General features: G+C 41.6%; 2 protein-coding genes across 2 annotated transcripts in view; one reads left to right on the top strand and one right to left on the bottom strand.

Moving 5' to 3' along the window:
* Positions 1–15,570, top strand: part of srebf2 (sterol regulatory element binding transcription factor 2) — a 597,702-nt gene that overhangs the window by 431,624 nt on the left and 150,508 nt on the right. The window lies entirely within an intron of this gene.
* The window catches only part of zgc:65811 (uncharacterized protein LOC393524 homolog), a 635,041-nt gene that overhangs the window by 570,641 nt on the left and 48,830 nt on the right, over positions 1–15,570 (bottom strand). The window lies entirely within an intron of this gene.

Below are 15,570 nucleotides of genomic sequence, written 5' to 3'. Positions count from 1 at the left end.
GTCTGAAAGCAACACAAGAAAAGTGATGTCACTCCAGGTTTTAAAGGGTTATGCAACCACCCACTCCCACTGAATATTTTTACGATAAGGATTGTGTAAGAAAAAAAAATCATGTCACATAAACTTCAAATTCGTACCATTGGACAAGTCAGGAAAATAATACTCTGGATATAAAAAATAAAAGCAAAACTCCATATAAAGATGAGCATGTTTTTAAAAGGCCGAGGTCCTTTAACTCTATATTTCTTAATAACACTGTGATAAGGTGCTCATTTAATTGTGAATTTGATGAAAATTAACACTGCTAATTTTAACAGTTTTTATTTTAATATATTTATTATTTATTTACTTACTAATGCAAACTAATTTATACTTTTTCAAATATTATTTTTTAATTTCCTGACAAAGCAGATGTGTATGAAGTATGAATAAACAGTTTGTTTAAATGCCCCTAAAGGAATAGATTTTATAGTTTTACCATGTGGTTTGTTTGTTTTTTAAACTGTTGTAAAGGTTGTGTGTGGGGACGTCTGTTGAGTAAAGACCATATGTAACTAAAAAACAACAACTCTTGTTCAGTATTAAGATTATTTACTTGAAAAACTAGAAACGCTGCAAGAAAATGTAGGAGTGCAGCCGAAACATTCAAAATGCTAAAACACTGAAATAGTTTAAATTAAAGTGTCAGTCAAAACACAATTACTAAAAGAGAGTCAAATGGTTGGTTACGTCCCATACAAACAGATTGAGCTGCAGAAACTTTAAAATCTCCATTTTACTTGATGGCTTTAAAAGTTTTTTCCACATGTGGTTGCTTTTCTTAATGTGAAACGTGTGTGTGAGTTCTCCGCGTGTCTCCCCATACTTACACTGTAATGTTTATTAGATCTTTAAGAGGCGAGCTGTTTAAATAAAAATAACAATAAAGGTCTAAATATGAGAATCTGAAAGTGAGCGCGCTAATAAAAGTCAGGCAGCAAAGTCAGATACACAGACAGAAATACTCTGGGTGTGGACTGGCAGTCTGAGGTTACTTGTTTGCTTCTGGTGCGTATAAAAATATGCAGATACACCATTAGTGTGAGTCAAAGGCTCAGCAGAGTACCTGGTCAGTATCATGTCAGGCTGCCTCAGCCTCAGGTATGAGCCGGCAGGATAATAACAGGCTTCAGAAATAATTTACCTGCCAGTACAGTGACCCTGAGAGGCAGCAGAGCCTGCTGAGTTTATAGCGACGCTGCTTGTGTGGCTGCATTCTGCTAGGGTCATGAGGTTACACACACGCACATAAAAAAAAGAAATCACTATCGCCTTACTTCTCTCTTAGAAATGAAACCAAGGCTCTTCTGCTTTTGTGACGGATAAAGGCCGTGTTTTTTTAATTGGTTGTCATGGAAAATAACCTTTTTCATATGTCGACAGAGAGACTCAGAAAGTTGGAATGCTAAACATAGCTGGCGCTGAATCGTTGAAGTGAATGATGCCTTTGCCATGGTAACACCTCGGGTTCCTGCGCCCTTTGCACATCACCCATTTCCATGACAACATTATCACACTGCATAGCAGCTGCAGTAAATATGTTACTATTTAAGAACACTGAATGAGATTTCATCCATTCATGTGCAACAGTGGGAATAGCTGCCACCACACCTTGATCATACTACTTACAGCGTCCCACCCAAATCCTGGTGGGAAAGAATGTCAGTCCGCTGATGTTTGGCAATTCAGGTTTGGAGCACAGTTGCTTAATCTCATCAAACTACACTACGTCTACTACGATACAAACAGCTCCGCCCAAGCTGCAGACAACTCCCTCCACTCATGCCAGGATGCAGATTCATACAGTTTGACTTTAAGCTTTTTTTTTAATTTCACATCTTCTGCTTGTGAGACACGACCTGAGGATGATATCTATGAGCAGGCAACTGGCTCTGTCAGGACGACAGGCCAACAAACATTAATATTTATTAGATTAAAAAAATAAACAAGGCAAATCCAGTCATAGCAGCCCCACGCAGGTCATGGGTGGATTATCAGACAACAGGCCCCTGGGCACAGACACTGCAAAGGCCCCCCCACCTCCCCGACATAGGAGCAAGATGCACAGACTCTGTGCTGGATTTGCTTCTTGTTGTTGTTTGTCGTCATCAGCATCTGTTTGTGGTTTTGTGTCTCTTTGTGATAATCTTGTGTCCTTGTTGGTTGTTTTGTGTCTCTTCATCATCGTTTTGTGTCTCTTGTCTTTGTTGTCATTTTGTGTCTCTTTAAATTTATATTTGTCTTTTTGTTTTTTTATTTCTCATTGTAGTTGTTTTGTTTGTCTCTTTCTCTCTGTAGTCATTTTGTATTGTTTTATAGCTGTTTTGTGTCTCTTTGAGGTATATTTGTGTCTGTAGTTGTTTTGTAGTTGTTTTGCGTCTCTTGTAGCCGTACTGTGTCTCTCTGTTTGCATGCCTTTGTTGTTGTTTTGTGTCTCTTGAAAGGCATATTTGTGTCTGTTTTGGTTGTTTTGTTTATCTTTGTATTCATTTTGTGTCTCTTTGTAGATGTTTTGTGTCTCTATATAGTGCCCTTGCATGTCCTTGTTTTAATTTTGTCTCTTTATAATTGTTTTGTGCCTCTTGTAGGTCCTTTTGTGTATCTTTGAAGTATGGTTGTGTATTATTTGGTCTCTTTGCAGCTCCTTTGCATGTCTTTGTTGTCATTTTGTGTCTTATTAAGTTATATTTGTGTCTTGAGTATTTTTTTTTTTTGATCAATTCATGTCTCATTGTAGTTGTTTGGTCTCTTTATAGTTGTTTTGTGTCTCTTGGAGGTCCTTTTGTGTATCTTTGAGGTATGTCTGTGTATTTTTTTGGTTGTTTTGTTTGTCATTGAAGTTGTTCTGTGACTCCTTGTGGTGGTTTTTGTGTCTATTTGTAGTTCCTTTGCATTGCTTCATGGTCATTTTGAGTCTCTTCCTGGTTAGCACATGTTAATGTCAGTGACATTTTTCAGGTCAAGGCCATTTTGCCCTCGACACTTTTGACCCCATGCACACAGGTCAATTCAGTCCTGACAGAACATCGCTAATCTTTATTCAGACAAAACAAATGGTGTCTTGAACACACTGTTGTGTTAAGCAAGCACACTGCCTTTAAGTAATGTGGGGTTGAATTAATCTGCATGGAATATATATGCTTCCATTGTTAAAGCAAATGTGAAATAAAAAAAAACTGAGTACAGTAAGTAAAGATCCGCTTGATATTTTTTCATATGCACGTTGCTGCTGTTCAGATAACACCTCTGACACACCCACCAAAGCTGGGAAATGTGCCTCAGAGTCTGTTGCACTCAGTTTGAAAAGGAAAAGCGTCATTCAAACCAGAAACTGTGACAAAAAGGTGCACACCCTTGTTAGACTGAACATGCCCCAGATGAATGCAGGGGTGTTTCTAGGATTCGAGGACATTTGGGGAGGGATCCTCCCCTTGCAGTTTTTTTGTTTGATAAACAGGCCCTATTTAGCTTATTTTTGTGCAATTTTGCATCTTATTTGCATCGAAAGTACAAAACCCAAAACCAGTGAAGTTGGCACGTTGTGTAAATCGTAAATAAAAACAGAATACAATGATTTGCAAATCCTTTTCAACCTATATTCAATTGAATACACTGCAAAGACAAGTTACTTAATGTTCGAACAGGTAAACTTTGTAATTTTTTGCAAATATTAGCTCATTTGGAATTTGATGCCTGCAACATGTTTCAAAAAAGCTGGCACAAGTGGCAAAAAAAGACTGAGAAAGTTGAGGAATGCTCATCAAACACTTATCTGGAACATCCCACAGGTGAACGGGCTAATTGGGAACAGGTGGGTGCCATGATTGGGTATAAAAGCAGCTTCCCTGAAATGCTCAGTCATTCACAAACAAGGATGGGGCGAGGGTCACCACTTAGTGAACAAATGCGTGAGCTGATTGTCGAACAGTTTAAGAACAACATTCCTCAACGAGCTATTGCAAGAAATTTAGGGATTTCATCATCTACGGTCCGTAATATCGTCAAAAGGTTCAGAGAATCTGGAGAAATCACTGCACGTAAGCGACAAGGCCGAAAACCAACATTGAATGCCCGTGACCTTTGATCCCTCAGGCGGTACTGCATCAAAAACCGACATCAGTGTGTAAAGGACATCACCACATGGGCTCAGGAACACTTCAGAAAACCACTGTCAGTAACTACAGTTCGTCGCTACATCTGCAAGTGCAAGTTAAAACTCTACAATGCAAAGCGAAAGCCATTTATCAACAGCACCCAGAAGCGCCGCCCGGCTTGCTGGGCCCGAGCTCATCTAAGATGGACTGATGCAAAGTGGAAAAGTGTTCTGTGGTCTGACGAGTCCACATTTCAAATTGTTTTTGGAAACTGTGGGCGTCGTGTCCTCGGACCAAAGAAGAAAAGAACCATCCGGACTGTTATAGGCGCAAAGTTCAAAAGCCAGCATCTGTGATGGTATGGGGTGTATTAGTGCCCAAGGCATGGGCAACTTACACATATGTGAAGGCACCATTAATGCTGAAAGGTACATACAGGTTTTGGAGCAACATATGTTGCCATCCAAGCAACGTCTTTTCATGGACGCCTGCTTATTTCAGCAAGACAATGCCAAGCCACATTCTGCACGTGTTACAACAGCATGGCTCCATAGTAAAAGAGTGCGGGTACTAGACTGGCCTGCCTGTAGTCCAGACCTGTCTCCCATTGAAAATGTGTGGCGCATTATGAAGCGTAAAATACGACAACGGAGACCCCGGACTGTTGAACAACTTAAGCTGTACATCAAGCAAGAATGGGAAAGAGTTCCACCTGAAAAGCTTCAAAAATTGGTCTCCTCAGTTCCCAAACGTTTACTGAGTGTCGTTAAAAGGAAAGGCGATGTAACACAGTGGTAAAAAGGCCCCTGTGCCAACTTTTTTGCAATGTGTTGCTGCCTTTAAATTCTAAGTTAATGATTATTTGCAAAAAAAAAATAAAGTTTCTCAGTTTGAACATTAAATATCTTGTCTTTGCAGTGTATTCAATTGAATATGAGTTGAAAAGGATTTGCAAATCATTGTATTCTGTTTTTATCTACAATTTACTTAACGTGTCAACTTCACTGGTTTTGGGTTTTGTACAAAAAAAATCCTGATGTGAATTCATTTATTTTCATTGTGCATTAGAAAATGGTCGGGGGGCCACCCTGCACCTCATCTCGGGCCAGATCGGGCCAAGCCGCAAGTTGAGTGTCACTGCCATAGAGCATAGAAAATACAAGAGATACAGGCTGAAAAAGACAGAAGTGAGAATAGAGAATGTGGTCGGACCTGATCCTGCTCTGGGCGTGTCAACCCCACCTTGCAGGTGAGGTAAGCCAAAGTTTGTATTGTATGGTACAGTCTGATACGGCACTCCCTCCCACCCGTCCCTCAAAGCATTGCTTGAGAGTTTCTGTGTGAAACCAACACACACATGCCTGTGGAGTAAAGAAAACGACTTTTTTCACCACTTGAGTTATGCAAGTTCTTGGTATATTTTCGCGAGAGGAAATGCAATGAGTCATGCATCAGTCAGCTATTGTTTTTGGGTTTTTTTTCAGAGTGAAAACTTGAGCGAGGGCTTGACAACGCCACCGTCTACTTATGTATCAGAGGGGCGGGGCGGGAGCTTAGCCGCAACACGTTTTTTAGATCCAAACACAAGTTGACAAATCACATGCCTGTGTATCTACTGGAGAGGACCAATGGGGTGGCTCTCTCAACAATCAGCCCTTTGTCGTGCTGCCATTGCTGATCAGTACTGGAAAAACCAGAGTTGTAAAAGATCACTTGGAACAGTTGTGATATTGTCTGATCTGCGAAGTGTTGTGTGCACAAGTGTTAATGCTGATTATATTAAAGACTTTCTCAGGGTTTGCTGGTTCAGGGTGGTTCTGTTAGTTCATGTGCACAGATAACTACACACAGGGGTCATTAAAGAGCTGAATGCAGCGCCGCTTTTCAAAAATGACTGAAAACATGCCCTGATAGAGACTGTGAGTTGAAACGCGTAGGCGCTAAGCCCATTTATTCAAGGCTTTTTTAATATTTGCAAAGCAGTGTGCCTTGGTATTATCTGGTACGAGTCTAACCGCTCTCTTCTTTTTGGCCTCACGCGGCCTTGGATCCACAGAGCACCTGCTTTTTGATACCTGCATTCATGAAGCAGCTCTCCGAACTCTCTCTCTCTGTGACTGAAACACACTTTGACATTTTACATTGTGCAAAATGACTTATGTGGCCTGCCAAGAGGACAATTACTGACACTTTTCCAACATCCCCAACAAGCACGTCTCTATCAGAGTATCAAAGCTGTGCCACTGAGTCTTCCATTCCTAATTATGTTAGACATTTATCTCTTTGACACGTGTTTAATTGGCCTGAAAAAGAGCTTCAGCTAAACGGCAAACATATGAACTTGTTGTGAGCAGACGAGCTACATAAGACAGATTGCTATTGTCAGTTGAGTAATATCAGAATCCTTTGATTAGGTGTTTGTGAGGAGTCTCAGTGCGGGAGGATTTCAACACAACTGTGTGAAACAAATCCAGCAGAGTGGTGCCTACATGCCAGGGGAGTGAGCCTGACCACAGCCAAGTCACTGCTGCTTTACACAATAGTAAAGCTCTCTGTCTGTGGTTGACTGTCTCACTCTGCTCATTCCTCCTCTGTCTTACACAACGTCGCACCCTGCCCTAAGATTTCTAAACTCCGATTATAAAAACAGCTCCAGTGTATATTTACAGGTGTTTGTGAGGAGTCTCAGTGCGGGAGGATTTCAACACAACTGTGTGAAACAAATCCAGCAGAGTGGTGCCTACATGCCAGGGGAGTGAGCCTGACCACAGCCAAGTCACTGCTGCTTTACACAATAGTAAAGCTCTCTGTCTGTGGTTGACTGTCTCACTCTGCTCATTCCTCCTCTGTCTTACACAACGTCGCACCCTGCCCTAAGATTTCTAAACTCCGATTATAAAAACAGCTCCAGTGTATATTTACAGGATTTGCAGGGGTAATTTCAAAGACTTTGGCTGTGAGTTGTTCTTCTGAATGGAGCGGAGCAAACACAAGAGCTAGTGTCAGGAGATCTTTGTGTTGTAACTCTCACCTCGCCCCAGGGCTGTTGACTAATTGGAAAAAGTCTACCATCGCCCTTGTCCCTTCCTACAGTGTCGCCCGGCTGGTTTTGATGATTGGCTACTTCACAGGCACGTCTGTCACACACATTCTCAAAGCAAATACTCACACTGATATGCATACATGTAAACATCCTCATCTAGCTTAAAAATCAGTGACACATGGCCTCAGTTATTAGAAGGAAAAAAAGCACACATATTGTACATACATACTGCATACTCATCATTCTCTGAGGGAGTGACACATTGCCACAGGCAGTGGAGAAACAACAACACACACAGAGCTTCCCCTCTCACCGCCCTCTCTCTCAGGAGTGAGATGATCATCAGTTTTATTTTCCAGTAATTGTCCCCTTCCCAGTGTGGGTCCACGCTCTGGCATTCTGCTCAACAATTAGGGCTGGGTTTCATTTAAAAAAATATGATACCAGTACCAAAACCAGCCCCGCCCCCTGGCCTTCAAAATGTCATTCAAATTAACATGTGCTGACCAGGAAGAGACACAAAACAACCACAAGCAGACACGAAACCTCAAGGTGACACAAAACAACTCCAGGGTAACACAAAACAACTACAGGGTGACACAAAATGACTGCAGAGAGAGAGGCAAAATAACCAAAAACATTACCTCAAGGTGACACAAAATAACCAAAAACATTACCTCAAGGTGACACAAAATGACCAAAAAAAGACAAAATAATTACCTCACAATTACAAAATGATCTTAACTGAAGACAAAACAATCACAAAGAGGCCCAGTTTCACTACAGGCAGATTCACGCGCCACAGGGGCGAGGGAATAAAACCTGAACAGCAAACTTAGTTTGGCTTAGTTTAACAGTTAGTGATGTCTTTCACTCACTCTTGGTCTCTGCTGCGTTTAGCTATTTCCCTGCTTTCCTGTTAGCGTTAGCACTAGTTGGCTGCCACGCTAACGTTCCTACTCTACTCTGTGAGCCCGTGAGCCCGCCACGGCTCCAGATCATGGAGAAGAGTAGGGACGTTAGCATTAGCTCCTGGAGTTAGCACTAGAGCTACTACGGCTACTGGAGTAACTTACAGCTATAGAGCGCTTCTACCAGCTCTTCTAGTCACTGAGCCTCGCCTCAGTCTCAGCAAATACATTACATTTATTACAGGTACCATCATCATTGAAGTAGGCAGGGGAATAGCTAAACACAGCCGCCAGGCTGCCCGCCGGGCTACATTTTACAATGCTAATTGCAAATGTTAGCTGGGCTGCTGGGCTACACACCTAACACAACCGTAACGCCTGACCCATTGCTGGGACAGAGCCGCTGATAACTCAAGCTCCGGACAGTAACCCATGCTACGATTGTAACATTAAATTTATAAATTTAACTGAATCGACATAGCGACATGTGCCCAACATTACTGTAACACTAATTAAACATTTGACTTTATGTTGTACCTGTACAGGAGAAGAAGAGCTAGCTCCGAGTCAAATTGTAGCCCCTTTAGCTCTCACAGTGCTCTCCACCTTGGAAATGCAAGGCCAATGTTAATCCTGGTTCTGTCCCCTTCTTTATCCGACAACTTCTTTGCCAACAACTGTTGTTTCTTAAGAGGTAATGTCGGATCCTGGTCGTCTTCAGGTGGACGTTTTGTTCCGCTCTCTGCCATTTCACTTCGAAAATACGCGCTGCCATTGCTCACTGGCTGTAGCCTTTTATAGGGAGGGAGGGCCAAGGGCTCCGAGAGGGGTGGGAGGATTCACATGAACGTACATGAACGCACAGCCGGACCGGCTTGTAAACAATGGGCTGCAGATCAACACAGAGAGAGGGTGTGTGATGTCATGCTATACTCTAGATGAAATTACACCTCTAGTTCTTCACATAGCAATTTTTTAATTCCTTCAATCTAGAAATGGTGAATTTTGCTTATTGCTCCTTTAAAGGACCACAAAATGACCCACAAAGATGCAAATTTGCCTCAGTGGGACACTAAATTATTTCAGTAAGATACAAAATAACTTCAAGGAGACACAAAATTACTTCAAGAGACACAAAACGGCCAAAGAGAGATGCAAAATTGCTTAAGAGAGACACAAAATGACCTCAAAGAGACAAAAAAGACAACAAGCAGACACAAAACCACAAAAAGATTTTTAATGATTTCAAAGACACACAAAAACACCACAAAGTCTATATCTTGCTGCTGTGTAGCTAAGGTGGTGGGGCCCTTTGCATATCTGTGCCCAGGGGCCCATTGTCTCATACTCCGCCCATGTTAATACAGTGACACAGTGATACCAATAGAGAACTTCATTTGATACCTTTGCTTTTTACATCATTCCATACCCATCCTGTCAACGGAAGCACTCAGTTGCATAACATGCCACCAACACTCGTCCCCATCCAAATAATTTCAACATGAATACATTTTGAAAGTGTTCAGAGCAGATGCCATGGGCATGTAGTAAAGCCATACTTTGAATGTTTTAGTGGATTCTCAGCACGCTAAACTGCAAACTCTGTCAAATACACCATGCTCAACCTCACCAGATCAGACTGTATTGGTCATACCTGCTGCAGTAGTCGGACAATCACATGTTGCGTTATATCAAAGAATGTTTGCAGTGATTGGCTGCAGGAAAACCAAACAGTTGGTTTTTTTTCTGCAGGTATCATTTGACTGGAGAAGTGTCAGTGCTACTTGGTACTGGGTTATTACCTTTACCTTAAAGGTATTGAGTACCGATAACCTTGTCTACTGATAATTACTCGTTATTTAAAGGCAACCTCAGCGTCAGTCTGTACGTTTTTAAAACATGCATTATCAAAACGTTTAAGTGTTTAGTTGTGGGGAAAAAAGAAGCAATGCTAATCACTGGGTGGGCAAGAAGTTCTTTCAAATTTAGGATTGTAATAACCTACAGTTTTTGTAAGTTTAAATAAGCATGTGTCAAATACCAATTACATTCCATATGGTGTTCCACAGGGTTCAATACTTGGCCCACTCAGCCAAATTATACAACACAGAGGGTTGTACGCCAAAACACCCCGACACCAAAAGGCTCATCGCTATGATAAACAAACAGACCCGGGATTTAAACAGGTAAAAACACTTAATAAAGCAGTTTCATGTTGACACTGTTTGGCTAACCCAGCACCTGCCTATGTGTTTCCCGCGTTTTTTTCTCTGATATTTTATGATCCAGACGTTCAGTAGTTGTAGTATCAGGAGCTGAATTATCCATAGAGGTCTCCTCCATTTCCAAAACAAACAGATCTCGTAATTTAAACCATTAAAAGATGAGGTGAATGACAGTGATCATCTTGTTACAATGCAGTGTTCTATTGGGAATCCTTGGGCTCTGACATTCATGGGGTTGCCACCTGACACGCTTCACCCACCTAAGCACCAGTGCAGACCAGGTATTCCCCCTAATGGCAACGCCATTCCTCAGTAACGGCTCATTTATGCTCCCTTTACGTACGAAAATGTATACGTCCATTTCAAACGATGTTACCGTCACTGCCCACATACTTCCATGCGTCCTTTACGTTGGCATGGATGTTAACTAATATATCCACCAGGAGGCAGCCCAGCGTCAAAAGTTTATGACAACAACAAACTCAAAAACAAACATGGCGACTGTGGAGGAGATATTGATAATGTAACTCTTGCATAAAAGACAAAAACAGAGGCAGCGTTGTAGGGAGCGGTGGTCGGTGAGGCTGTTAAATACATCGCGACTGGAGGATGGAGAATTCATTTCTCTAGTACTGCCGATGAGAGAAATTGAATTTTTCTTTCTTCTTCGTGTCTCACTAGAGCTACATATCGGGTAGTGACAGCAACACTGCCCCCACAGTTCCCAGTGGTACTGCTCCGTTTGGCCCGTATCCGTAATACGGACGAAATGAACGCAGAGCACGGACAGAAGGCTCCATCCATATCCGGATCCGTATTTAACATTGAGCATAAATGAGCCCTAATAGTGGCCACCCAACAGGACAATATGCCATGCCGCACCACAAAAACGGCACAGGAATGATCCGGGGAACGAGACAAACAAGACAAAAAGCTAAAGGCATGGACCTGGCCTCCAAATTCCTTGGATCCCGATCTGATCAAACATCTATAAGACGTGTTGGTACCCCACCTCACAACCCACGGGACTCAAAAGATCTGAAGCCAACGCCCTGATGCCAGGCACCAAAGGACACCCTCCAGAGGTCCTGTGTCCATGCTTCCACAGATCAGAGCCAAGACCAGTTCAAGGAGGACCCACCATGGATCAGGGATACCTCTTGGGTACCAGCATGTCCCTCAAATGTTCAATCAGATTGGGATCTGGGGTATTTGGGGGCAAAGCTGACACCCTGAGCTCTTTGTCCTGTTCCTCGGATCCTTCCTGAGCAGTTTTTGTGGTGTGGCACTGCCATCGATATGTGCCGCTGCATGACAGGGTTAACTTGGTGTGCATCGGTGTTCCGGTGGGTGGAGTATGTTAAGTAGCATCCTCATGAATGCCAGGACCAAAGGTTTCCCAGCAGAATATTGCACTGTAACAAGATGATCGATGTTATTCACTTCACCTGTCAGTGGTTTTAATGTTTTGGTTGGTCGGTGTAAGTTTAATTTGATGTCGAGCACAATTATCATCATTATTATTAAAATAATATCTAGTTTTTATTCAACTCTTTACCATGAATCTTATTTTCTTGAGCATATTCTGTGCATTAAGGCAAAACATGTAAAAAATAAGTGTTGTATAAAACTCCACCTGTCTGTTTTTCCTGAGGGTAAAATATTGGACTCGGAGAAGAAAAGAAAAGCTCTATAATGTGGTGGCCTGCAGGGCACAGACCCATGTAGGAGGGAGACAGAGCGAGGTAAACTTTGAGTGAAGGGGCAATCAAAATCAAATTAAGACTTCAAAGAATATGCTAAACATGTAGCTAAGAGAATTTCTCTCTGAGCATTTGCATGTGCCCTGTTGGCTGCCTGCCTGTGGTTTGAATGAGAATCAGCCTGCAGCAGCTCGGGGAGTCTATTATGAAGCAGACATGGTGGATAACATACAGTAGGTGCGAGCCACTGTACTCGCTCTGAAGGCTGCAGCATTGTGTGTCAGCTGTGGTGCCCCAGCCACCGTTTACATTCAATAAAAAAAGAATTCCTCATATTTAGTCGAGCCGGCCCGTTGCCATGGTTACTGGCCAGGGGTTTTCATTCTTGATTCACTTCCTCACCCTGAGCGTTCCTCCTTTTTTCCTCGTAGACCTCACTCTTGTTTCTCCTTCCCCTCCCTCGCTGACATTGCTACATTTAACTCCAGTTTCTCCTCACGTGATTTTTCGTCTCCTCTTTGGGAACATTTCTGCTCCTCCTCTTTCCTGCTCAGGGCCACCCCTGCGTTTATGTCGCCCCCACAAAAGCCTTGCTCTCTCTCTCTCAATGAAATCCAGACATACGCACTGTACTCTAGCTGCTAGTCTAAAGAAAACAACTCCTGGCTGTAGCTAGGCAACTCCAAATATGAGTCATCTCACTGCCGCGCCCATCATCAACTGATCACCACCCCCACCCCTCCACCCCCACCCCAGTGACACACACACAAACAGCTCCGGAGCCTCTTTATGAAGTGTAGTTGTTGGAAGAATTCAGACTGTGCGGTCCTGTGGTTCGTCCAATTCATCACCGCTCTCCTCTGACCCAGAGTTGAGGTAGAGGTGGAGAGACTCATATAAGTGATAAACTGTGAGAACATTACCAGTGTGCCCTCGGTAGATAACATCATGACCACAATGTGATGACTGATCACAGCTTGGCAGAGCCACCGATTGTCAGATGGTGGATCTGGCAGCAAACTAACAGAGCTCTTGTTTTCTTGGCCGTTTGCTTATGTACAGTAGTTCAGTCGGTTTTTATGAATAGATGGAGAGCATCTCGAATTTATTAAACTTTATTATTTATTTTCAGGCCAGATGGCAGCCGGGATGAACACCGGCAATGGAGATTTTATCTCAGTAATGTATATTAAAACTGAACAATGAAATGCAAATGAATGTAAATGACACACAGGAGCTGGTGGTGAGTGAATATTACAACGTGACTTGTTTCTATCAGTTTAACAAAACAGAGAGGAGGTTATTTAAAAAGAGGGCAAAGGTCAAATGAGCTGAAAGTGAAGGTGGCATGACATCTGTGAGGATGTGTAGGATGTATAGGTCAACATAAATGGGACATACGCGTATGTGTATGTCTATATATGTAAAAAAGGAATGTTTTTAGCTTTGATTTAAAAGCATTCAGAGTCGGGGCTGCGAAACATCTGGGAGGTTATTCCAGGTTTGTGCTGCATGATAACAAAACGCTGCTTCACCATGTTTTGTCCTGACTCCTGGGACGCTCAGTAGGCCAGCGCCAGGTGTCCTCAGGGTCCTAAAAGGGTCAGTGTCCTTTTTATTATTCTACTTTGTTCACTAATTTAATGACTTATTTTCCTGTTGACTTATACTGTTATTCATGTAATCAGCTGTTTAATTGTTTTTGTACGCTGGCAACACATGTCAGATGTCATGCCAGCAAAGCCTATAAATGCAGAAATGAAGAATAATTAAAAGTATGTTCAGTAGTATTTAACAGATGGAGAGGGAGTTTTTTTTATGATAATTATTTTTTTAATAATGTGTGTTTGTGTTGACAGGTCTGCATAAATCTGTCAGTGGAAATGTTTCTCTGTAGTTGTTGACTGAGTGCAATGTAGTACCGCCCTCTAGTGGACAGAGAGGGAATTGTTTTCAATAGCCCATAAAAGTAGGAAGGCTCAACATGCTGCTGAAATTAAAGTAGTAATTATGCAGTAAAATGACCCTTGTGACTTTTATTGGGTATTTTATTCTTTTATTTGTGTATATTTTAATTAATTATATTTAATTATATTTAACTCTGTGCAGTTCTCAGGACAGTTTGGCACCAATGTCACCTGTTTGTTTTATACTGGTATTTATCTTTATTGTTGCATTTAAAAAAATACTTTTTGTATTACTTTATTTGTTACATATAAGTTTATTCATTTATATTACATTGTTAGATTGTTAATACTGATGGATCAAAGTGTATGTAACATTTAACTGTTGTAGCTGGTCTTGGTGAAGCCAGTTCGGCCCCCCTTCCAAAAGGTCTTAAAATAAATTGTAGGTATCAAAAAATTAAATTTATTTTTCTTTAAATTTTTATTGTAAAAAAAAAAAAAAGAAGAAAAGGATAATTTCAGCAGCTATATAAATGACTAACTGCTTACAGCTTTCTGACATCTGAAACAAGACATCTTTTGAAGTGCCTCAGAGTTGTAAGGTAAGATGTAGGAACATGCACCCACTCCCTTAACTCCTCTCCTAACCTATAGACAGCACTGGTTGCAGTGGTATACCTGTTTCAAGGTATATAAAAAGATAGTAAAATTGACGGTTATCATAGTATGTACATTTGCTTATTTATGATATTGAAAAAAAAATGCAACTGGACGAAGAATCTCAGCTTTATTTTAGTTATTTTCCAAAGGGGCGACTTCTGACAAAAACTTTCATTTTTAAAAAATACCTTCAAGTTGAAATCATAGTAATAAAACATTTGTTAAACCAAAAATAACCCCTCTGTTTTCATTCCTTTAAGGGTGATTTTGACTTCTAATAATAATAATAATAATAATGATAATAATAATATTGATAATTCTGTAATACCGTGATACCAACACATTCTCACTCCGACCTCGTCACATATCGATGTTCGGTCATGGACTTTCCGCGTCCAGATACAACCAGCAAGGTACCCTGGGTGTGTTGGTTGTTGACGTGCTTGGACGCTGTGTCAAGTTCTGCCTGTTACATGCATTGTCTTCTTTCAAAATACACTTCCTTTTTAACAGGAAATTTAATGTTAGCATACAGTCTCTTTCAAAATAAAAGCACTACATCAGTACAACACGGTGAAGTGATGTTTTTTTCCTTCAACAACAAAAACACATGGTTAGGATTTGGAAAAAAGAACAGGGTTTGGCTTTAGTATCTTAAGGGACACAAACACTACTCTCTCGGGTGAAAGTCCATTTTTGTTGGACCCATCCGTCCCACCTCCCGGCCCGCCCCAGTAGGACTTTTGCCACCTTAACTTTTGTCCTCTTCCTGCCACGTTTCCCCCTGACACCGCCGGGCACCATTAAACTATAATGACAACTGTCTGTGTATCATGCCGACATTAAAGGACGCCTTTTTTAGTTGTTTTCTGACGCCGCAAGTCACTGCCCAAGCACTGGATTTCGACGACCTTAAAGTGAGCCCGGGCTCCTGATACTGTGATACCGTGAAACCGCGATATTTTCTCAGACAGTTATTGTACTGTGA

The sequence above is a fragment of the Epinephelus fuscoguttatus genome, linkage group LG19 (genome assembly GCF_011397635.1).
Source record: "Epinephelus fuscoguttatus linkage group LG19, E.fuscoguttatus.final_Chr_v1".
NCBI lineage: Eukaryota > Metazoa > Chordata > Actinopteri > Perciformes > Serranidae > Epinephelus > Epinephelus fuscoguttatus.
The sequence above is the reverse complement of the archived record's forward strand: the minus strand, read 5'-3'. Positions and strand labels throughout refer to the sequence as shown.